General features: G+C 40.5%; 1 non-coding gene across 2 annotated transcripts in view; it reads right to left on the bottom strand.

Annotated features, from left to right (window-relative positions):
• The window catches only part of LOC102515980, a 292327-nt gene that overhangs the window by 4320 nt on the left and 262912 nt on the right, over window positions 1-25095 (bottom strand). For both annotated transcript variants that reach the window (XR_004325929.1, XR_004325928.1), the window contains exon 5: window positions 6733-6798. This is a non-coding gene — a transcript (uncharacterized LOC102515980). The remainder of the gene's footprint in view (window positions 1-6732; window positions 6799-25095) is intronic.

Genomic DNA, 25095 nt, shown 5'->3' with positions numbered 1-25095 from the left:
TCCACCAGCCTCCAGGAATCCTATTCCTGTTACATCATCCAGTACAACCTATTCTACTTGTTCTTCTAGTAACAGTAGATAACTCAGCCACTCCTAGCCATCTCCTTCAGAGCGTGCTTTTGTTATACTGGAACTCTGGTTCCAATTTAAAAGAGTTCCAACAAGGAGAAAGATCTGGCTTACGTGAGATGCTCCTTTGTCTTAAGTCTTATTGCTCAGTAGACAGTTTTGTCCTCAGTGCAAGATGGAAAAAGAGCTAGGAAATTCCCCAAACCTGGACAGTGTTCTAGGTTGGAGGAAGGAATAATAACTGAAGTTAACGATAACCATTATTAGTAGCAACAAAACAGATTTCCACTTTCAGTGAAGAGGGTGACTACAGAAACTGTGACCTTCAACAATTTAGAAATCTAGGGTAGAGGGGTAAGTTATATCTCAGTGGAAGAGATCCTGGGTTCAACCCCCAGTACATCCATTAAAAGTAAATAAATAAATAAAATGAATTACCTCCCCTCCCCTCAAAAACTTAAAATAAAAAAAAAAAAGAAATCTAGGGTAGCTATTCAGTGTCCTGGTGTCCAGTAAAGCCAGAACCCATGCGGACTTGGTTGAAAATAGCACCCTAGAAAGTACTGAATCTATGGAATGTCCCTCGTCTGAAGAGTGGTTTGGGCAGAGGCAGTCCTTTTGGGGTGGAGTTCAAGAAAAAAGGAGTAAGAAAGCATCCTCTTTTACCTGTTTCTGTTCATATATGTTTGGTGAAGCACTTTTTTGTCTGTTTATTTTATTGACTTTATTGAGGTAGATTGCAAGGGACTTTTAAAAAATAAATATATAGTGGGTTTATTCCAAAAATATATCCACATTACCAGGCACTGTGCGAGGCATAGAAGATATAGCAGTACACCAGAGACTTCCTTGTTCTCTTTATTTCCTCTCAGCTAAAAATAAAGATTTATTACTGAAATAATGACTAACAATCATATTAAGTGGCTACTATGTACCAGGCAATGCTTTATTCACTTTACATGAGTTAACTCATCAAATCTTCTCAACAACTCTTCAAGTGCAAAGCAGACCTCATAGCATTGTAGAGATTCTGACGACATTATTTTAGGATGGCCTTGGTCTGTTTGTGGGTCCCTTTAAAAATGACAATGTTGCTTTTAGTATTTATATATTAATTTTATTTTAGAAAACTGATTTGTGATCTTTGGAAAGGCCACTCCATACTGCAGTCATTGAAATGAAGCACACAAGAATTCCTGTGTCTCTAATGGAGGATCAAGGGGATGAGGGAACAAGGGTGGAGTTCATGAATTACTGTCCAATGGATTTCCTTTGTATCACAAATTCAAATGTCATCAATATAAAGAGTTTTTGCTGTTATCTACCATAGAACGAGGATGCTAAGATCAAGAGTCTTCAGAGTCTTCTTCAAGATCAAGAAATGATTGCACTTCTTATTTTTAACCGCAGATCATCCAATCTTACTTTAGAAGAGCTACAAAGTCTCTTAAGTATTCTGCCAAACAGGAAGCAACGTATCTGAGTCTCTGTGACCATAAACCCCATCGTCTAGATTGTCTGTGAGGCAGACTTACTTGGTGGAGCAGATTGTCAAAGACTACACACTTGGCATATAATCCCACCTCTGGAAGATTCACCTCTATGTATTTTGTTTTAAACTGTATTCAACAATTTAATTCAGCAAATTCTCATTAAGTGCCTAATAAACACCTCTCTGTCTGACCAAGCTGTTAATAAGCACTGTTTCCTGATAATTAGGATTTCTAGCATCCTCAATTCATAGAGTTGGGAAAGAAGCCCCTGAACAAAATGCTGACCCAGAGGAAATGTGTTGCTTATATTCCTAAGTGTGTGTAAGTCTGATGGATGAGTCTGAGTACTGACCCAGCAGGAATACTGCCACAATCTTACTTAAAAAGATGTTCCAATTTCAGAGAGAGGCAGCATGGCCTGATTTCCCAGGTGAGTAGGTGGTACTCTGCTGCTGTAGTCTCTGAACGTGCCGTGGCCACACACCCCACGGAGAAGGAACATCACCTTCAGTGGTGCTCTCCAGGGAGGGTCAGGACAGTCTCTGATAGCTCCAGTGCCCTGCTCAGACAGCCAGAGCCATGGCCAGCATCCTCAGCGTGAAGCTGGAAATCTTACCCCTGTTCTTCATGAAAAACAAATCAGACTTTAAAAGAAAAAAATTACAGAAACTGGACACTATGTTGGTAACCTCACTAGCAATGACAACAAAATGTTTGCTTATGTTTTAAAAAAATAGCAAATCCAAAGCTTACTTAGAGTTTCTCTACCATCTGAGATCTTTAATCCAGTACCTGCCAATACATTTCTAATATATCTCAGGGTGCGTCTGGTCTCTGTGTGGGCATCAGCAGGATCAGCTGCCATCTTGGTTATTGTCTGGGGGGAATCTTTAGACACCTCTTCGCTTTTGCTCTTTAGCTTGCTTAGTAATGTGAATAAATACATAAATAAATAAAATTTACCCCCAAATGGTGTTTTTATTCACTCTTTTCATTCAAGCATTCTCTTGCATAAAATAATTCCTTTTCTCTTCTTTTTCATCAAGTAACTGCTTTGCCTTCTCAAAAAAAAAAAAAAAAACACGTGGGATGAAAGAAGATTCATTCATCTACTCACTCCACGAATGTTTATTAGGTGCCCATGATTTCCCAGTTCCTATCCTAGGCTCTAGAGGTGAAGAACAGAACAAAACAGACGAGAATCTGGGTCCACATGGAGCTCATACTTTATTGGGAGGATCCCTGGCAAACTGCTTCAGGAGCAGAATCCCCACCGGTGCAGCTAGCCTTGTTGCACCCAAGTCTCATACCAGCTACTGCCATATTTCACCAGCTTCTGCTGCCTCCTGATGTTGAGGCCACTGACAATCTTCATCAGTGAGCCAGGCCCACTCAGCTTCCCGGAGCAGCTTTCACTTGTGTGGGATGTGTACTAGAATTCTTGGGCCAGAGAACTTGAAATGATTTGCTGATACCATGTCTGATAACTTAATTGTAACTGCTAAGCCTCTTTCCTCTCCATTATAACTGCTGAAAACTGGGGCTTGAATTACAAAGACCAGGGCAGTTAAAGTCTAGGAGGCAGCACCCAAGTAACAGCAAATTAGATTTTGGTAGGAGCTGTCTGGTTTCTCTCTGAAGTTATTGTCAATTTACCCATCTTCCATGATGCCACTACTAGTATAAGAGCCAAGTGTTAAAATCCAGTTTGTTCCCTGGTCCTAGTACTCTCTCTACCTCCCAGTAAACACCTCACCTGGGTCTTGGTTTCTGCCACGTATGATCAAATTTCCCAGATACCTACATCAGTTAATTTGAGAGTGACAGCAGCATAGATTCGTGGTTAAGATCATGGAGTAGACTGATTAGAACCATGAATCAAACACTCTCTGTAAGGTCTTGAGCAAATGAATTAATTCTCTGCCTCCATTCCCTTATCGGTAAAGCAAGAGTAATAACAGAACACATCTTGGAGAATTATTGCAAGGTTTCAATAACTTAATACATACAATGCCAAGAATATTACTTTTCATTTAGTAAAGACTCCAGTGTTTCCTGCCTCAGGAATACTTAACCCTGCTTCATTGCCAAAAGCCAAGAATGAGTTTTGGATCTGAATCTTGTCTTTTCCACTTTCTTGGTTCTTCCAACTGCTTCTCCAGGGCTAATACCTTTGCCTGGGTTGACTTGCTTTAAACCCCAGCACCCTCACAGGCAGAGTAGGGCTTTTTTGGACGGCTGCAAATTCTCTAGTTTTGTTGTATGGGCAAAGCAGTCCAACAGAGTTATAGCACCTTCCAATTCCTACTAATGGTAGAAGCCAGTATCATACCATTCTTTTCAACATTAAGAACAGTCTTAAATGTTTGTGGCTTATTTATGTCATCTGTAGAATTGAGACAGACTTAATGAAGAGAATATAATCTCCTTTCCAAAACTCTTTGAGATGAGGAAAAGAGAGAGGTTATGTTAATATATAGCATGGTGGTGTTAATCAAGTTGCAGAATTGAGGAATTATAGATTCAAAAATAAAGTCCATGTATAGCTAAATCAGTCATCAATCTTTAAAAAGAAGAGTAATGAGGGACATTCACTGTATAAGACTCTAAAAGATACTATTAAACCATAGAAATAAAAACAGTATGATACCAGGTACAACACAAAACAAATACATTGATGGAATGATTAGAAAGCTAAAAGACCCAAGTAGATATGGAGATTTCCTATAATATGAAATTGGAAATAACAAGCAATAGGAAATAATAGATTATTTAATTGATGATGTTGAAGCTAATTCACCGTACATAAGATAATAGAAATGGATTCTACATGAACAAAAGAACCAGATGTGAAAATTATAAACTTAATAGAAGAAAATGTAGTATAATATCTCTGTGACCTTAAGACAGAAGGATACTTCATAAATAAAACTCAGAAGCACAAAGCATAAGGAAAAGTGGTGGATTTGATTATATCAGAGGATTTCTGTTGGATGAAGGACACCATGAAAGAAACTGAAGAGAGAGAAGGAAATACTGACAATGGCTAAAATCAACAAAAAGTTAATACCCAGAGTATAGAAGGATCTTCTAAAAATCATCATCAACAACAACAAAAAGACAATTCCAAGGCGTTTAATGGGCAAGGATGAGAATACACATCTTAAAGAAGAAGAAATGTGAAAATTTAAAAAGCATACACTGAAATGCCCAAACCCCATGGTAATCAGAAAAACATAAAATGATAAGGCAATGTACCTCTATACCTTCTACCCTGGCAGAAATTAGAGAACAACGTAAAATATTGTCAAGAATGTGGGAACACATGACATCCCTTTCTCTTCAGGAGGGAGTGTTCATAACCGTACAACTATAATGGAGAGCCATCTGGCACTACCTGAAGAGCTCAGGAGGTACATAAGCTGTTATCCAGCAATTTCTACTCTCAGAGAAATCCACAAAGGAACATGTTCAAGGCTGTTCCTTACAGCATTGTTTGTTTGAGAGAGGAATTGGAAGGCATCTGGGGAAGGTGGGTAGATAAAAAATAGTGGGTGGGCTTCACGGAGCTGCTCTGTCCAAAACAGGAGCCATTAGCCAGACATGGTTATTTGAATTTAAATTTAAATCAAGTAAAATTAAACAAAATTAAAAATTCAGTTCTTCAGTCACATTAGCCACACTTTAAGTGCTCAATAGCCATATGCAGCCAGTGACTACTATTTTGGTTAGGACAGATATAAAACATTTCCACCATCAAAGAAAGTTCTATTCAACAGCACCATCATAGAGAAGTATGCAGCAGATACAAGAAATGGATTCAATGTTCACATAGCAACATAGATGGCTCTTAAACACAAGTGCCTAGAGAAAATAGTTTGAAACACCATTAGGTATATTGTGTAACATTATTTGTATAAATATATAAAAATGTGCAGAGAATAGAATACATATGAACCAAGTTAAATGACTTAAAAAGATACATATTAACCCAAATTGATAGCTTCATGGAGTTGGAGTAAAGGGACAAAAGTACAGGGACCCCATCTATACAGATGTTATTGCCAAAAGGAGTTTTAGGTTATCAAGTACACACTCTCATTGTGTTTGTCCTTCTGGGCAAGACTACAATATGAATAAAACATGATTCCTAAAACCAAGGAGCATAGAGTTCATTTGGGGCATAAACCAAATGCCCAAAGGAAAGTAATACAAAAATTAAAAGACTTTGATAAGCACCCAAGAAAAAGAGAGATACAGGAATTCAAAGTTGGGAGCGATCAGGAATAATGTGGGGAAGAGGTGTTACTACAGGTGGGCCCTGAAGCTGGTAGGAGGAAATGAGGAACTGGAACAGGGGCAGGCTAGGCAGACAGAGCAGCTTGCACAAAGGAAGGGCAGGAATAAACCACAGAGTGGAAGGAGTGGGAGAGAATCAGAAACAAGGTCAGCAAAGGAAACTGGACCAAAAAGAGCTGGTCGTGGCACACAGACACCACATAACCACCTTGCGTAGTTCACCGGGGAACATCTTGGTTCATGTTTGTTGTCCCAGAATAATTATCCATGCACCCTTTTCACCCTCAAGGTGTCCTAGTTCAGACTATAAAATATATATATTTTATCCTACACATAGAGAGAAATAGGCTGATAAAATAGTTGAGCAGAGAGGTATTAAGGGCTTCCTCGTTGCATTCTGATTTGACATATGCTATATTTAAATAAGTATTTCTCAGATGTTGTCATTATAAGTATAGGAACAAAATTAAAAGGTGCACCTTGGGAGAAATCAATTTTTCTGTAATCTTCAGAAATAATGAGTTGGGCCATGGGGAAAATGAAATAATTTAAATGAAAATTTGTGTATGTGCTTCAAGACAATGGCCTGACTTGAAGTACCTCATCAGCATCTCTGTTACAGAGAATTGGGCTCTGATAAAGCTGCCTGGAGTTCCCACCTAATACTACGAGGTTGTTACACACTAGCACTAAAGCCACTGGAGCTGGAGCAAACCTACTGGCAGGTGATAGCAAATTAAAGCTGCTACACGTATCTTGTTACATATTTCTAAGAACACGCATGGAAAAATTCAATTAGGGAAACTCAATTATCATCAGAATGTGTTGAACATTTTGATTACTAAAAATAAGTTGCTAAAAGCACAATTACCTCAATTTTGGTTAAGAGGTCTTGCAGTTCTCCTGATTCATTCATTGACAAAATTTTCTCAGCACCCTATTAACAAGAGAGGGTAGGGGAGAAAGAAAATCCATTTCGTTAGTATCTGGGAAAACAAAGTTCTAGCCAAGAAAGTTTAACCCACAAAATACTGAACAGGATTTTTCCCTTCAGATCTAAGTAAACTTTGAACCAGGAGGTCAAAGAGGAGATGACATTGCTTTCTTTCGAATATTCTCCCATCTAGTAAGGCTAACTGTGGTCAAGAGGACGGCTGCCAGCAGGAGGTGAGCTGGGAAGCCCATAGCTGTCAAATGAGATGGAAGGTTCCAGCACACCCTTCAGACTTTTTCAGGGAGCCTAAGCCAGCCACTGGGGAAAGGAAGCCTCTGAGCAAATTCCCAGCCGGGGCTGCTTCCCCACTATTCCAAGAAACCCTGGACATGCTGTAAAGATAACAGCTGCTAATAATAATCATAATAATACTAATACCCATTCACAGTAATTAAACAGGTATTGTGAGCTAGGCACCCAACCTCATCTAATTTGATGTTGTGGACTCTTAAAGGTAGAACTTGAGCCTCAGTGAGGTTAAGTAACAATTCCAAGGTCACCCAGAGAGAAAGCAGAGTGGGTATGTGAACCCAGGCAGGGACTTACTCCAGAGCCAGTGTTTTCAACTTTTAAAACTTTACTGTGGAAATGAGAACGGGGACAATGTATGTGCTTTCCAACGCTCATCGTGTTTCTTTCAACTACCCCACTTTTCTTTCCTTTCCAGCCTCTTCTTATATCCCCCCACTCTACTTCCCAACATGCAACTGTAAAAGGGGAAGAAGGAAGAAGTTACTTCCAGTCAGAGGCGGAGATCACCTGTGTCTTTCTCACATCATATCCCCGGCACAGAATAGGTGCTCAACTAATCAACAAGACAGGGAGAAACATCATCACACAAAACATACATTTTGGGTTCCAATTTGTGCTGGGAAGGGTGGAAATAAAATTTTGTTTTATTAAAAAAATAAAATGTCCTGAGCATTAGGAGGTTACAATGTATTTTTTTCTAAGCACACAACCAAGGAATCCACAATGTAGAATGGGAAATAACTGCCAAATGAGTGGTGCAGGAAAAGGATGAGCCAGATCACAGCATGGAGAAAAAAAAAAAGATGTGTTTATGGAGGGCAGAGAAGACTTTCTGAGGCTGGAGACATTTGTCCTGGAGCTTGAAGGTTGGGTGAGGTTGCTAAAGACAGGGTGGGCAATTCTGGTGGGATGTTCAGGAGCCTTTCGTTCTGGGTTTCATTGACTTCAGCTTATTTTATATAACACACATCATCTTAATCACCATTGAGGTCGTCAACTTGCTGTATTAAAAACAGTGATAGATGAATACACAGGGATACAGGGAACGTGTGTAGCCCAAACAGGCAGATTATATTCTTTTATTTGTCAGTGGCTTTGCCAGGAATATAGACACGACCCACTTAGAGTGATGAGAACAAAGCAAAGAAAACACAAAAACAAAACAAAACATTAAAACTTAAAACATAGTAATAATTGGCAATATTTTACTTTTGCTACATTCTACTTCTTTTAAGAGTTAGCTAAGCTAAAATGGGAAAAGCCTCTGGGGAATTTGGTACGTGAACTAAGCAGTAAGGAGAATATGTGACACATTTTTCTTCAATGAAAGAAAATGTACCCTGAGACTCCAAAGAATATGAACGTACCGGAGCAGCTATCACTCATCAGCTCCCCAGCAAACTTCTTATCTTAGCAGGTGCCTTGGTTCGCTGTTTAGAATACCACACATAGGCCAGGAAAGGACAGTCTCATTACCCTTCTTAAATACGTGAAATCTGCTCTGCCTCTGCCAGATCATTCCAGCACCATCACTACTGTGGGAGCAGATTCCATGTTTCAGAAGAAACTCAGGCTCTGCTCACATCAAGCAATGCGCCTAAAGGCAGGAGAATCACTTCCCTTGAAGACACGTGGGGGTCTAGTGCACAGCTGGTGTACCAAGCACTTAAGTGGGGGGGGGGGGACTCTGCTCTGTAACAGAGAAAACCTGGGAGCTGAGCATCTCCATCCTTCTCACTGCAGCTACTTAACGTGGCTCCACCCACAGCTCCACCTGTAGCTGGTGAGAGGAGCCCTCTGGTCCCTGTGTCACATCTGGAGCAGTGACAGTAGCCAAAACCCCCTGCTTACACACAGCGTTCCCCATCCCCACCCTCCACCTGACCTTGTCCTTGCTGAACCCAGGAGCAAGAACCTCTGGCGAGGACAAGGAAGTCAAATGACGTCCTCCTTACTCTTAAGCACCAGCAGCAGGATGGGGATCTCAGCCTAGTCGCAAGTTTTAGGGAAAAATTGGATTTCTCCCATCCTGAGACCTGGGATATTCACCAGCGTAAGTCTCTACCTGACCTGTCTGCACTGCATTTACATATTCCAGAGATCTCATTCCCTATAGTTTTCCATCAAGAGCATTCCAATGATTATTTGGCCTATAATAAAACCCCTTGTGTCCACAAAAAAAAAGAGTGTATTTCCTTAAATATCAACATTCTTAGGAAACAATCTTTTCCTGATGATATTTGGCTAAGAATGTCACATGTTAAGTTTCTTACTATTTAAATATAATTCTGCATTCAATTCCATGCAAGTAGAAATTAACTAATCATTCTATTGTTTGTCATAGTTTACCAAGACTGCCCAGATACCTATGGAAATATTTCTAGTATACTTTTCAATTAATTTAGAATCTTTTCTTCTGAAAATTAATGCCATCCTGAAAATAATGATAATAGTGATGTGTTAAGTGGTTTACAGACATTGGCCCTTTTAATCATTAGTGCTAAGTAAGAAATATTACAGCAATTTTTTAAATGAAGAAACTAAAGTTTGGAGAAAGAAGCAAGATGGTGGAGTAGAAGGACACTTGTAGCTCACCCTCTCCCACAAATACACCAAAACTCACATCTACGGACCTACTCAGCCAATCAGAGCACCTGCCAAACTCCGACAGAACATCACCCTCTTCAAAAGACTAAGATGCCAAAAATCTGGTAGGAGAAAAGGAAAAAAGAAAGAAGAAAAAGCAAAACAGTGTGGGACGGTTCCCGCGGGGAGGGAGCGGCAAAGGAGGACTGGTGCTCGTTAGCTGGGTTCCCCCCCTCCAACAGAGAGGCCAGCGGGACAGAGGGGGAGCCTCTGAGGCTCAAATCTGCCCTGAGCACCCCTTGACTGTTAGAACTGAGTTAAATAGGCAAAAAGGGTCCCTATGACACCCAGCCCGAGACGCAAGCCGGCAGCTGGGGCCAAGACAGGCCGCTGGAGCAGGGCGGGGGATGGGGGCGGCTGCACTGAGGCGGCCCTGGGGGACTGCAGGGGGCTGTGCGCCATGGCTGGGAGGGGATACGGAGCAGAACAACCTCGGTCCCCCATAAGTTGCGAAAAAAGCAAAGCAACGCGGCTGGTGTGCCCTAAGGGGAGGGGTGCCGTAGCCTTTGTCTCCTCAGACCTGTGCCACCATTACTGGCACTTCTCGTGAGAAGAGAGGCGGGGTGCAGCCACAGCCGCCATCTCCTCCTGTGCGCAGCGCCCGGGCGGGGGCGGGGCCGAGACCTGATCCGCACCTGGGGGCTCCGCAACCTCCTGGGCAGGACTGAGGCTTGTTTACAGCCCAAGGCAGATAGGAGCTTTCTGCCCTGGCACCTCAGAGAACTTGTGCCGCCAAGACAAACAAGGAGCTGAGATTTGGCAAGGAGCAGAGGCGGGGCCGTTCCACGGTCTTCCCCGAGCCCGCCTTCGGAACGCTGACCCGAGGCGGAGCGGGCAGCTGCACAGAGCAGCGGAGCGACCGGCGCTGGGAGAGGATAGGCGGCCACCCCCCTTCCTGGCAGGAACACAGCTCCTGACCACGGTGCTGGGAGGGGGCGTGATCCACCCACTTGCCTCACCCAAGTGCAGCATCTGACTGCGGCATCGGGAGGGGGAGTGACCCGCCCGCCCACCAGGTAAGAGCTCAGCACCTTACCCAGTGTTGGGAGGGGGCACGATCTGCTAGCCGACAGCCTCTGGGGGCAGCGCAGACAAGGGCTCCAACAGAGGGCCTCTGGAAACAGCAAGCTGAGTTTGCAAAACAGGGTGAAGACACAAAGACCTCTTGATAAAATCATTAAGAGCACACCGTCTCCAGGAGAACTAGATAACTGATACTCCTTAAACCACAGTGCCAGAGAGATATGAGCAATATGAAGAAGCAGAGGAACCACTCCCAATCAAAAGATCAAGAGAAATCCGTTGAAAACATGATCAATGAAATAGACATTGATGGCCTACTAGATCAAGATTTCAAAAAAGGAGTGATCAAAGTACTGAAGGAACTAAAAGAAATAGTGTTTAAAGATATAAAATATGTCAAAAATGAAATAGAAGCTATAAAGAAGAATCAAGTAGAATTAGTAAACTCATTTGCTGAGATGAGAGCTGACCTAAAGGCTGTACAAAGCAAGCTAGATAATGCAGAGGAAGATTAAGTGACCTAGAAGACAGGACAACAAAAAGCACCCAATCAGAACAGCTGAGAGAAAAACAAATAAAAAAACAATGAAAACAATATAAGGGACCTATGGGATAATATAAAGCATGCCAATCTACACATAATAGGAGTTCCAGAAGGGGAAGAAAGAACAAAGGGGATTGAAAAGGTATTTGAAGAAATCATGACTGAAAACTTCCCAAACCTAACGGAATCAGATATCCAAGTACAGGAGGCTCAGAGGGTCCCAAACAGGAAGTACCCAAACAGACCCGCACCAAGACATATCATAATCAAGATGGCCAGAGTCAAGGATAAAGAAATGATCCTAAAGGCAGCAAGAGAAAAAGAAAGAGTAAGTTACAAAGGAACCCCCATAAGGCTCTTAGCTGATTTCTCTACACAAACACTACAGGCCAGAAGGGAGTGGCAAGATATATTCAAAGTCCTGAATGAAAAAAAGATACAGCCTAGAATACTCTATCCAGCAAGGCTATCCTTTAGAATAGGAGAGATAAAAGATCTTCACAGAGAAGCAAAAACTAAAAGAGTTTAGCAACACTAAACCCATGCTAAAAGAAATATTGACAGGTTTACTCTAAATAGAAAAGAAGCAGGATGCTACAAAAATGAGAAACTCATAACTGGAAAGGAGATAACTGCCATGAATTACAAAAAGAATAAACACAAAATTGTAAAAGAAGACATCTAAATCATTGAGTGGGAGAGGGAAGCAAGGAAAGCCACTGTGGAAAACAGTACGGAGATTCCTCAAAAGACTAGGAATAGACTTACCGTATGACCCAGGAATCCCGCTCGTGGGCATATGTCCAGAAGGAACCCTACTTCAAAATGACACCTGTGCCCCAATGTTCACAGCAGCACTATTTACAATAGCCAAGACACGGAAGCAGCCGAGATGTCCATCAACAGATGACTGAATGAAGAAGAGGTGGTATATTTATACAATGGAATACTATTCAGCCACAAAAACCAACAACATAACGCCATTTGCAGCAACATGGATGTTCCTGGAGAATGTCATTCAAAGTGAAGTAAGCCAGAAAGAGAAAGAAAAATACCATATGAGATCGCTTATATGAAGAATCTAAAACAAACAAACAAACAAACAAAACATAAATACAAAACAGAAACAGACTCATAGACATAGAATACAAATCTGTGGTTGCCAAGGGGGCGGGGGTGGGAAGGGACAGACTGGGATTTTAAAATGCAGAATAGATAAACAAGATTATACTGTATAGCACAGGGAAATATAAACAAGATTTTGTGGTAGCTCATTGCAAAAAAAAATGTGACAATGAATATATACATGTTTGCGTATGACTGAAAAATTGTGCTCTACACTTTCTAGTGTTGACACAACATTGTAAAATAACTATAACTCAATGAAAAAATGTAAAAAAAATTGAAAATTTTTTAAAAAAGAAACTAAAGTTTGAAGAGGATAAAGAACGAGCCCCAGGCCTTTCAGTTAATCACTGCAAGGCCTGGAGAGATCTTGAGCTCAGGTCACGCTGCCTCAAAAATCTGCACCCTTTCCACTGGGCCAGCATGCTGCCTGCTCACTAATGTAACACCACCATATTAGTGGGAGATGGTACAGATGACACCTAGTCAGGGAAACAGGACAGCCTGTGGGTAGGGCTCTCTGTTGACCAGGGGTCCAAGAAGGTCAAGTGAATGAGCATTTTCACTGCAATGACTCCAAACAGAAAGAATGTGCCTGGGAAGCCACGGCACATCCCAGGTCTTTTTTCATCTCAGCACCATGCTTTATTCAGTTATTTCCATATGCCAAGAAAGGACCTAGTTCATTAACCCTCAACATATGAAACTAGCTCTAGTCTCAGTCAATACTTCCCACCTTAAAATTCTCAGCAGTGACCTGTGACGTGTAAACAAGCCACTTTATTTTACATGTAACAAGCTGCTCAAAGATAAGGCAGCCTACATTATCTTTCCTCATATATGTACTACCAATGAATAGACTCACACCTTTGGAGGAGGTCAGTCTTAAGCAAAAGATCACTCACATAAATGTAAACTTACTGGTCATAAATTCTACAAAAGAGACATTGGTACAAGATGCTGTGGAGGCATACACTAAGGTGAATTTAACCTATTCAAGGTTATGGAAAATTCTCTCCATAAAGTAGTGACTAAGTTGTTGTCTTTAGGAAGAATGGCAGTTAACTGAGTTCAGAGATAGGATGGGGGAAGGATATTAATTAAGACAATAAGGTTACCAAATAGTATATGTGCATGTCCCTTCAGGGGTCACCATTTTCCTTCATTCAAGATAAGAAAAGCTAAGTTCAGTGAAGCTCTCTATGAGATTCTGCATCGTACTATGACTTGGTACCCTGGGGGAAGTACAAGTAAGATTCCAGGCCAGAGCATAAAGCATTCTATTTTAACAACAAGCTGAAGAAAATAATAGATTAGTATAAGCCAGCTCGGACTTTGTACACTCTCTTAGATCTCTGGAAAGAGTTGCTAGGTCAAGAGTTTCCAAGCACAATTATCAAGTAAATAAATAAATGAATAAATAAAACACAAGTATTTTCTCTCAAAAATTATTTACTACTTGCACTACAGATATTAGCTATTGACATGCTGATATCCAGGCTCTGGAATTTTGCAGGGAAACCAGTGTTTAAAAACAGAGGCCCATCTCTGAAGGGCCCAGAGGAACTAAAAAAAAAATGCCCTCATTAACCAAAATCAAACACAAAAGTATATATTCATTTTGTATATGATGTGTGTACGTACATATATAGTATCTATAGTACTGTATTTTATTTTTATTTATATTTAATCACACACAACTTCATCTCACTAGGAAATCAACTTGCAATAAAAGATCTGTACTATGATATAATATAATAAAAAATGAATAGGAATTCACGACACAGGAAATGTCCTAAGTAAATCTCCAAATGATAGCTCTGCTTGAGCCTTGTCTGATTCTGAGCCAGCTCCTCCATTGAAACAAAGTTTTTCTTAGCACAGTAGTTTAAATAGTGCAATGATGCCTTACATAAGATTTTAGATGAACTGGCTGATATAATAAATAACCCTTGCTTTTTCGTTAACTATAAAAATACAGTCCCTAGGTAAATGCCATCACGGAAATGGATCTTGAACCAAGTGTAAGTTTTCATCTCTCCTGCTGGCTCCAACCTGGCTTCCTTCCCTCTCACTTAATTGCCTCCCTGCATTTATTTCTCTCTATATATTTTTGTTATATCTTTGAGTGACTGGGATGAAATCTTTAAACTCTAGCAGGTCTACAAAGGTCTTCACTATCTTTTTGTACCAAACTTTCCAGGCCCCCCTGTAACACCATATGCTCCTGGTACTCTGAATTTCTTCCCTTCTCCTGGCCATGTCAGGTCCTTGAGATAATATGCCTTTACACGTGCTCCATCCTTTGCCCAAAGTTTCTTCTATCCTCCCCACACTCTCCTGTAAAACTCCTATACATCCTTCCAAATCCAACTGAAATGTTACCTTCTCAATGAATTTCTTTGACTTTCCAAGACAAAAAATCAGTCCTTCCCTCCTTGGTGCTTTCAGACCACACATGCCCCACTGCACAGCCAGCGCAGTGATGACCACAGGGTCCACGGCTTCTTCAGGGACCCAGCACTCTGGGTGGTGCACTATATACACTCAACAGGTATTTGCTGTATTTATGTCTTCAACTGTTTTGTAGTAAATGCAGTATTAAACTCCAAAGGGCGGTTTCTTATCATGACTGCTAATTTAAAAGGAAAATAAGCAAGGTGAAGAATCAAAATGCACCTTGGTGGATGGAGGTATAAACCTGCAAGGGACCAGGCTGCCGTGACTGGATGACAGAATGCCAGACCCCTGGAGGAGGGAGAGGGATGAAGACTGTGCCGACGACTTCCTCTCACCATCGCTCCTCTCAGCTGGGCCCTTGGTAGGACGTGAAGAACTAACCACTGGAGGGTGAACTCTGAGGAAGACCAGGAGACTAGGATTGTCCAGTGCTGGCTGCTAAAGGACCCATCTGCCGTGTAATCAGGAGAGCAGATGGCAGAGCTGGCATTTAGGGAGCCCAACCAGCACCTGGCAGGATGCCTGCCAAAGGAGGTGCTCGATCAGTGCGTGTTGCTGTGGCTGCCGTGTCCCCCAGAAGGGAAGGGTGCCTCAGCCCTGGAGATGGGCCACCTGAGTCCTGCTGACAAAGTCAGGACTGCCTTCAGGAGTCAGCTCTGGCCCTTCTCCAGCACTTGAACAAATTCCACCGAGTCCCCGGAATTCTCCACCAAACACTTAGGCCTGGAAGATGTTCAAAGCAGCTGTAGCAATATCCCACCAGTGTCTCAAGAAACACAGTCAAGTCTCCCGTGGATAATCTCATTCTACAGAGCACAGTCTTCCTGTGTCCCTAGCAGGAAGAATTAAATGCAAAATAACTAACCTATTTGACTTGCTTTGTGCAATTACAGAATGCGGACTCTTGGTGTCAGAAAATGCCTGCCTAAGACGGTGCTTTTAGTTTTATGTAATTGGTTTTTTCAGTGTAGTTACAAAGAACAACTTCCCATGGAGGCCAATCTTGAATTTTTTTTTAAATAATAAAGCCACATAATCAAAATAGATGATCATGGGACTATATATATATTACTGTCTTCTCTGTGGCAGAAGGCCATCTCTCCTGTTCCTTTAAAATTAATATCAAATCATACAAAAGTGGTATCAAGTCACCAGGTTAAAAAAAAAATAGTATTGAGGGTTGAGCCAGAATAAGCCAGAAGACTGTGTTATTTAATAGATTTAGGATTATTGTCTACTGTGTCACAACATTTTCTTTGCATAAATTGAATTTTAGAATGCAATGGTTAAGCTCACCAAAGGGTTTTTTTTAATAAAAATATAATTGACATATAACACTTTACTAGTTTCAGGTGTACAACATTATGATTTGACATTTGTATATATTGTGAACTGACCAGCATAGTATTTCTAGTTAACGTCCATCACTTCACGTAGTTACAATTTTTTTCTTGTGATGAGAACTTTTAAGATCTATTCTGTTAGCTACTTTCAAATATGCAGTACAGCACTATCAACTATAGTCACCATGCCGTACATTATATTCTGTGACCCACTTATTTTATAACTGGAAATTTATACCTTTTGACCCCTTTCACCCATTTTGCTCCCCACACCCCACCTCTGGCAATCATCAATCTGTTCTCTGTATCTTTTGAGTTTGGGGGTGTGGTTTTTTTAGTTTCATTTTGGGAGCTTCTTTTTAGATTACACATAAAAGTGAGATCATACTGTATTTGAGCGGAAGGAAATCACATGGATAACAAGATATGTTGGGAAGGCTGTAACATTGGGGTTAAAATTCTGGGATCAGCCACACATTAAATCCTGTCTCTGATACTTATTTGGTGTGTGAGCTTGGGCAGTTAACCCCCCAAAACCTCAGCTTTCTCAGCTATAAAATGAAAAGGAAGATATGTCTATCGTGTAAGGTTGTAAGAAATAAATGAGATAATGCCTGTTACGTGTTTAGCATTGTGCCAGGCAAACACAGAGCCCTGAAAACGAGAATATTTGTTTATTCTTGTTGTTTTTCAGCAGATTAGTGGAAGTAATAGATTTTCCATTTAGCTTAATTCCAAAGACCTGTTGGAAAGACTCATTGTCAATTGCTTTCTTTTTTTAAATCAGCTGCAGTGACCTTTTCTTGGTGGGACTACCCTCCTTCTACTAATAGTGTGGAGAGAATACTGATGACCTCTGCTCCGCCGTCACTATCTGTGCTCCATTCTCATTAGTTAGAAAATCCTCTGAGATTTCTTTGGGCAGAGCACACAGTGAAAGCCTGTTTTGCTCAGCCTCTGTGTGCTTAGATGCAGCCACGTGATGCAGTCCTTGCCAAGGAGACTTGGGCAGAAGTAATGCATCCAGGTTCCAAGCCACACTCTTAAAAGCAGGCAGATTGTCCTATTCTCACTCTTTTTACCTTTCAATAAGCCGGAAAAGAATGTGATGGAGTTGGGCTTTTTTCAACCTTGACGTTAGGACTCAGCCTGAAGGGAGGTGCAATGCGTTAGAAGAATCACTCATGAAGAAGAGACAATCTGTGCTCCTGCACCACCACCAACTCAGACTTACCTGAGAGACAGATATCCACCTTGTTTGAACCAATAACCTATGCATGACTCATATAGATGATAAATACATAGATCCATAGACTGATACAGATGTATAGATACTATGTATAGATAGATATATGTATGTATAGACGTGTAGGTGCACATATATATATATATATATATATATGTAAGTGCACATATATAGAGAGAGAGGTTCATGTAGAGATGAGATAGAGACGGACAGAGAGAAGGCTAGGAGGAGGATGACATTAGAGAGAGGGAGTTGAAGGTCAGCACAAACTCTTGGGTACTGCCAAAATTTCAGGTTTTGGGGGGTTTTTTGTTTTTTGGTTTTTTAAGCTACAAGATTTAGGAAAAGTAAAACAGGGTGGTGCAACAGCCTGGTCCAGAGAGATTTCTTTAGATTGATAGATTCTGTTCCTCCATCTCTCTAGGGACTCCCCTTGCCAGAACTATCTCTTATTTGGAAAAGTAAATCAAGGAAGCAACTGAGGACGCAGGTTCAGGAAGGATGAATAAACTCAGGTCTCCAAATGTGGACTGAGATCAAGGCTTGGTACTCCTTTGCCATCTCCTTTCGTCCTGGCATCTGCGGCCTCCAAAGAAAGCGAGCCTGGGATTTTCTCAAAGTACACAGCTTCCACAATTCCTCTCTTGAGGAATTTGGCTGTTTCAGTGGGTAAGACAATGCCAGGAGGACAGCTCTTAAGGGGTGCAGGAGGGAGGAGTTTGAGCAATGACACAGTAGCAGACCCAAGGAGAAGACCGTGTGCTCTACAAGCCTCACTCATTTAATCTTCACTGTTTCCATGTAAGCTGTCTTTTAAAAGCCTTAGTTTTAAGAAATGGGAAAACTGAGACTCAAATAAATCATAAAAGCAAGTGTCCTTGTTCAGGATCATCACACAGCTGACTACTGTCAAGGTCAAGATTCCAATGTAGGTATACCTGTCTCCAAAGTCTGCATTGCTTCATTGAACTTCACTTTTTTCATTTATAAATAAACAAACAAATACATACATACATACATACATACATACATACATACATACATACATACATATATACATAAATGCGCACATACATATATAGATGTGTTTTCAAAATACTATCTACCTTTAAGGGATACTGTAAGAATAAAGCATGATATAAACACATGTTGAGCCACAGTTTAATATAGAACATAGTAAGCATTTATTAATAATCTGTTACTACTATTACTTTTATTATTATACTAAAACACCATGATAGTAATATATTATGAATGTCTGATGCTAAGTGATGGTAGACAATAAAAAACAAAGATTTTTGACCTGTCATTCCCTATGCCTCATAGTCAGCAGTTCATTTATGCCGTCAGTGTAGGTGAACTTATGCTGTAAAGTTCTGAGCTGTGTATCTCTATTCTCCTTCCTGTGAAGCACAGAAGCAAATAGATGGAAATAAAGGTCCTTTGTTAAAGGACACAGGGAGGTCTGTTTCAGGACCTCCAGAGAGTAAATATATGGCCCCCTTATTTAAAGGATGGGCTACTCCATGAAATAACCATCTACCTTCCAACCTTTTAATAAGGCATAGCACATTCACAGGTAAAAGATAATATACTAAGTACTAGAAAGATGTAATAAACTAAGAGAAATAAAAGCATACCCAATGCAGAAAAAAAGTAAAATGTAAAAGCAGATTCTGAAATAAAAAGAAGTTTAATATATAATCAGTGAAAACTAAATAAAACTAAGCAAATAAAAACTCGGGAAAAATACTAGTGAAATAAAATATTATAACCAAAGCCACAGCAGACTAAGAAAATGAAGATAAAGAGAGCTCCAGAAACATTTTAGAAATAAAACCAAAAATATTTGAAAATATAAAATTAACCAGTTAAAACATTATGAGGTATAAAAATAAAAGCCAAGGAATTTTATTATAATGTATAAATGAGATTGCCTCTAAGACCCAAAGCATAAACCCTCATATGGAAACTATCCAGGCTTTTAAAGCCAAAGTACTTATTACCAAACTATAAATGACACCACCAAGTCGCCAGTTACTCAGATCAACATTTTAGTTGTTGACCTTGACTCCTCACTGTGCATCACCCCACATCCAATCAATCAGTAAGTCCTGTTGATTCACTGGCAATATTTATTTTGAATCCATCCACTTGGCATCACTTCTATTGCTAGCATCCTGCTCCAAGGGTCCGCTATTTCCCTGGTTTTATTCTTGTTCATTGCCAGTCTCTACTCTATGCAGAGACCAGAATAATCTTTTACAAAGTCAAAATGGTCACTTTGTTTGCCATTCCCCTGATGAAAAACATTGACCACTTTTACTTTCCATTTATGCCAGATGCCAGACCTCTTCCCACAACCTACAGGATCCTGAGCATCTATAGGATCTATGGCTGCATCTAACTTTCTAACCTACTTCACAGCCTCACTTCTGTCTCAAGCTCATGAACTTCCCATTGGGCTTTCTTTCCATTTTCTTTTAGCTCCTCAAATACGCCAGCTCTTTCCTGCCTTAGAGCATCAGCACATGCTTGAATGTACAAAGTCTCCCAAATCAGAATGCACAACTCCTAGGGTCTCTTTACTGTGGCCTCCCTGTGATGTTCCAAGTCTTAGCATCAAGTTTCAGATCCTTAAACAGATCTCTGAAAACTCAAATTAATTAACCTCTTTTCCTACTCTCAATCTCAGATCCTCTTAACTTCACAGCAATTTTCAGTCTGTAATACAGTACATATTTACTTACCTGTTCATCTCCCCTGGGGGAATGGAAGCCCCATGACAGCAGGGACTAAAACTCTTTAATCCAACACTGTGTATAATTGGTACCTAGCATGGAGCCAGGATCATCAGTTTCTCATAAATATTTTTCGAATGAAAGACCAGGCTATAGGCTTCCTTTTCAAAGATTTGGCCTCCCTAAAGGACAAAATCCCTCAAGATCAGAACCAAGGAACAGAAATCAAGATGACTGGTCCTCACATCCTTCACCCATGTCAGGCATCTCACCCCTCTGTGTACTGCCTCCCTCAGATATGAGTGTTAGGATAACTCAGTACAGCAAGAGGAAATTCTGTGGCCTGGCTCCTTGATGCCTATAATTTGCAATCTGGCCACAGTCTCTCTTCCCACAGCAGCTCTTTGTTCTTGAATGACATAAGGTCAAACATTCAGCATTGCCATCAGTGCCACTTACTATGGTTCAGCATAATAAATAACACATTGGTCCACAAAAAAAGGGAGCAAAGAATTAAAGCTAAAGAATGTGCTACAAATAATAAAATGCACCCAACCATTCTCTCAAAGTGTACTGCAACAAACAGGTATGTATTTTAAAGATTTTAATGAAATTGAGGTTAAATTTTAAAATGTAGGTGAATTAAAGACAACACTTCAGAAACTAAACTCTCATTTAATGCAGGTCTTGTTTATATCAGAACGTAAGTATCAGTACCTCCTTTTTCTGTGAGACCAAATTAAACTATCAGCTCTTTGCTCCTGGTATTTGCAAGCAGGATAAAAGAGAAAAGGAAGCAGCGAAAAGCATAGCATTGGTTCCTGTAGCCCAGCATTCAGGGACAAAACCAGCTCAAATAAAAGAAGGATGTCCAGTGCAAACAATTACAAGCAGGCCAATTGGAAGCTTTCAGTGAGGTACACAAACTGCCAAGAACCTACTTTAGAAGAGCACAAATAAATAGGTTTCTCCTCCAGAAATACTCCACATCAATCCAGACACCTTTCCTCACTGTGAAGAATAAATAACTGTCCCTGATTCCTGACTTCAGTGTTTTGAATTGGATATTTTCCAGTGGTGTAGAACTCAATTAAGAGAGCAATTGGACCCTTTGCAAAGTCTAGCATCAAGCCCCATGCCAAACTATCGTCCACTGCGTCGTGATGGGCTTAGCCCGTGCTCAAGGTGAATTCAAAAACTGAATATGTAAACAAGACAACTGAATTTGGGACAAGCAAAAGAAACAAAGTGAAGAGTCACTGAAAACATAGTTAACTGATGACCAAGGAAGGAAAATTTGATGGTAGTACAAAGGCACCCAATAATCTCTGAGAAAGATGCAAGTGTTGAATTGAAGAAGAAAGAAACGCCTACAGCTATGCACATTGGCCTTAGTATATGGCTAAAAAAATTATAATTGATAATATAATCCTTGCCACTTCCCCCAATACATTCTGGTAATAACACAATCAGCACAGGTGTATATGTCACAACAGGTAACAAAAGGCACAGCAAGGAGAAGTTAAACTCCAGCAACCATCTGATAGCAAATCATTTTAGAAATTAAGCACGCTTCTTGTTTACTAACTGGTGCCTACAAACTCTTAAGCCAGCCGTACACTTTGGACTGGTTTAATAGTTTGTCTACTTCTTAGGAATTGTTAGTAAATTAAAGCTGTTTGTTTAATTCAGTGTATGATGAATTTTATACCAGTTTTTAAAAAATGTCTGATAGTTGCTCTAAGTTAAGATACCTTTTAAAGGTTAAAGCTGTTCGGGGGAAAAGTCCTGACTTGGGGGTATCTTGAGGGAAAAGGTGGGCCTGAGGATGGGAGAGGGTCAGAAGCCCAGAGGGAGCAAAGGAGAATGGCCTCACTGCTCTGAAGCAAACAAGGACTGTTTTTGCTTTCAGAGAAAGGGGAGGGGACAGAGAGACAGCGGGCAGAGGAGAAGGTGTGCAGTGATAAGTCAGGGTGATCTAAGGTCATGTGCTGAAGAAACCTGAAGGGGTCATGCAGCCAAAAGAACTTAGAAGAAATTCCTGCTTAATTGGAAGCTACTCAGTCAAAGCAAGGTTGTTCGGTGTAAAGCAGGTTCCTCCTCTCTGCTCAACCAATCCTCTGAGTACATTTTGCTCCCCCTGTGCTTTGTAGGTCTCACTTATAGAGAAACTGGAAAAGGCCTCAATTTCACACCAAGGCTGACTGGTGCAGGAAAGAAACTGCATAAAGAAGTACATCTGAGGCCGAAGTGATCATAAGAATGCAAGCCTCTCCACCCCCATCCCCTATTCCCCCTCAAGCTTTCATGAAAATCTTGGTGAGGATTTTGCACATGCACCAAAAATGCAGTCTTCTGGCTCGGTTTTATGTTGTCCATATCCTATGTGGTTAGGGGCCCCAGGTGTCCTTTAAGACTGTGCTTCTGTTAAGCCTTACTTTTGTTGTTCCTAAGTTGTCTGTTGATTTTTAAATACTCTTGACATCCCAGAAAGACCTAATGTAGGTACCAGATAATGAAGTCAACAACACATGTTATATTTCATTGCTGGGAAAGCCAAATCTACTAATTTGCTAATCGTTTTTTAAGCCAATTCTCAAAATGTATTTGTGACATACAAAATTGAACCAATGACTATAGTCAAGAATGACTTTTTTAAAAAGGTGAAAAAGATTTCTTCCGTTTAAATTTACATTTTCAGAGGTGATTATTCTTTGGAACAAGACCCTCTGCTTTATGTAAAAAATCAGGACGCACGTGTAATGTTTAAAACAAATGACTCCCTGTTGGGAAATGAGATAAACGTGGGGTTCAAGTTTGCCTGTCCTAATGCAGACACTGCTGTGTTTCTTTATTTCTTTTTAAGAGTATGAACAGATTCTTTTTTCCTTATAAAGCTTGACTACTTTGATGACTTTTTATTTAGTCATATACATTCTTGTAATTTGTCATAAACTTGTAGTTCTGTGGTATTGTCTTCAGAACTTGTGATTTTCATGCTTTCCATTCTTTGTGATGTGTTGAAGTTGCCTTTGTGCTCTACTTAGCTACATGTACATGGAGCATATTGATTATATAAATAAAAACATGGAGATGTTACTGGAGATTACAATCTTGTCTCACACAGGAAAGAATTCAACAGTGAGCCATTCTAAAGTGAAAGTAGATTTATTCAGGGAGATTACACACTCCACAGACAGTGTGTGGGCCATCTCAGAAGGCAAGAAAGGCAGCCTGAGGTGTGGGGGTGGATAGTTTTTATAGGCTGGGTAATTTCATATGCTAATGAGTGGGAAGATTATTCCAACTGTTTTGGGAAGGGATGGGGATTTCCACGAATTGGACCCCACGCAATGTTTTTTATGGTCAGCCTGGGAGCTGTCTTGGCACCGGTGGGTGTGTCATTTAGCATGCTAATGTATTACAATGAGCCTATAATGAGGCTTAAGATCCACTGGAAGTAGAATCTTCTGCCATTTTGGGCCGAGTTGGTTCCAACCAGTTTATGTCATATACTCAATGTCTGTGTCATTCTTTTAATGATTGTGCTCTGCCCACTCCCCTCCTGTTCCAGAGCTTTCTATTTATGGGGCAGAAGTTTCAGCATATATTCCGGTCAGGTTTATTTCTATATTAAGAAAAGAAAGGAATATGCCAATCAATAAAAGTGTGAAGAGAAAGGAAGGGGAGGAATTTGGTAATTTTTTAGACAAAGCAAGTGATAGGAAGCACAGTCAAGCCTGGGAGCTGTGTGTACAGGCTCTGGATTCAGAAAGCCCTGCTCTAGGCCTTGCTCCTCTACTTCCGCTGTGGGACTTCGGGTAGGTTTCTTAATCTCTCACAATCTCAGTCCTTTTATTTTTAAAAGAGGGGCAATAATAGCATCTACCAAAATGCTGGGAGGATTTAGTGAGATCCTGCACATAAAGCATTTACCACTGTGCTTGTCACAAAGCACTCAAATGGAAGATTTTTTAAGAAGTACTAAGTTCTCCCCTATTTTAAAACGTAGGTTTTATATTCAGGTATGGTGAGGCCAACAGGAGAGGACTGCCATTGAAAAATAGTTGTTAATCTGTTACATTCACAGTTCCCATGGCATGACAGGCCATGCACAGGCCAAACAGGGAACACCAGCTTTGTCCAAAGAACGTGGGCAAGAGCCTTTCTTGTGGTTTCCACAGGAAAGGCAAGGTGGGATGAGCAGGGTTAGAACTGGCTAATTTGAATAATTTGAGGGAGTTCTGGGGTTAAAGAAGCTGTCTCTAGTGGCCTGGTACCTAGCCCTGGGATGACTGGGGCAGTGGGATAGTGTCCCTGAGTGTGCTAGAGAAGATGGCTGAGGGTGTGGCCTCTGGACTGGTCAGTCTGCATATCAAAGGCTCACTCCCGGGCAAATTGTTTTCTATCTCTTGGAATCAGCCATCCCTGGGAAGTCCCTCCAGTGTCAGCAAGGTCCCAGATGTCAAAGCATCAGAAAATACAGAAAAGTATAAGTGAACCACTATTCTTTACACCAGAAATTAACACAACATTGTAAACTGACTATCCTTCAACTAAACGAAGAAGCCAAAAAAAGAAAATACAGAAAATAAAAAATACTTTAACATGTCTTCAGCTATACATGTTTATGATTCTCTTCTGCCATAAATTTCACTTGGAGTTTGAACTTCCCCATGACACAGCCTATGGAAATAGACACACAATGTTTCTGATCATTAAAATTGTAATTTTCAGATCTACTCTGTGATCAATAATAACCATCACCATAAATGCATCAAGGAAACATGTTGTACCTCTTAAATTCACACAATGTTTTACATCTAACGTATTTCAATTTTTTAATTGAAAAAATAATCA

The sequence above is a fragment of the Camelus ferus genome, chromosome 2 (assembly GCF_009834535.1).
Source record: "Camelus ferus isolate YT-003-E chromosome 2, BCGSAC_Cfer_1.0, whole genome shotgun sequence".
Taxonomy (NCBI): Eukaryota; Metazoa; Chordata; class Mammalia; order Artiodactyla; family Camelidae; genus Camelus; species Camelus ferus.
Note: the sequence above shows the minus strand (reverse complement) of the source record. Positions and strands in the feature narration are given on the sequence as shown.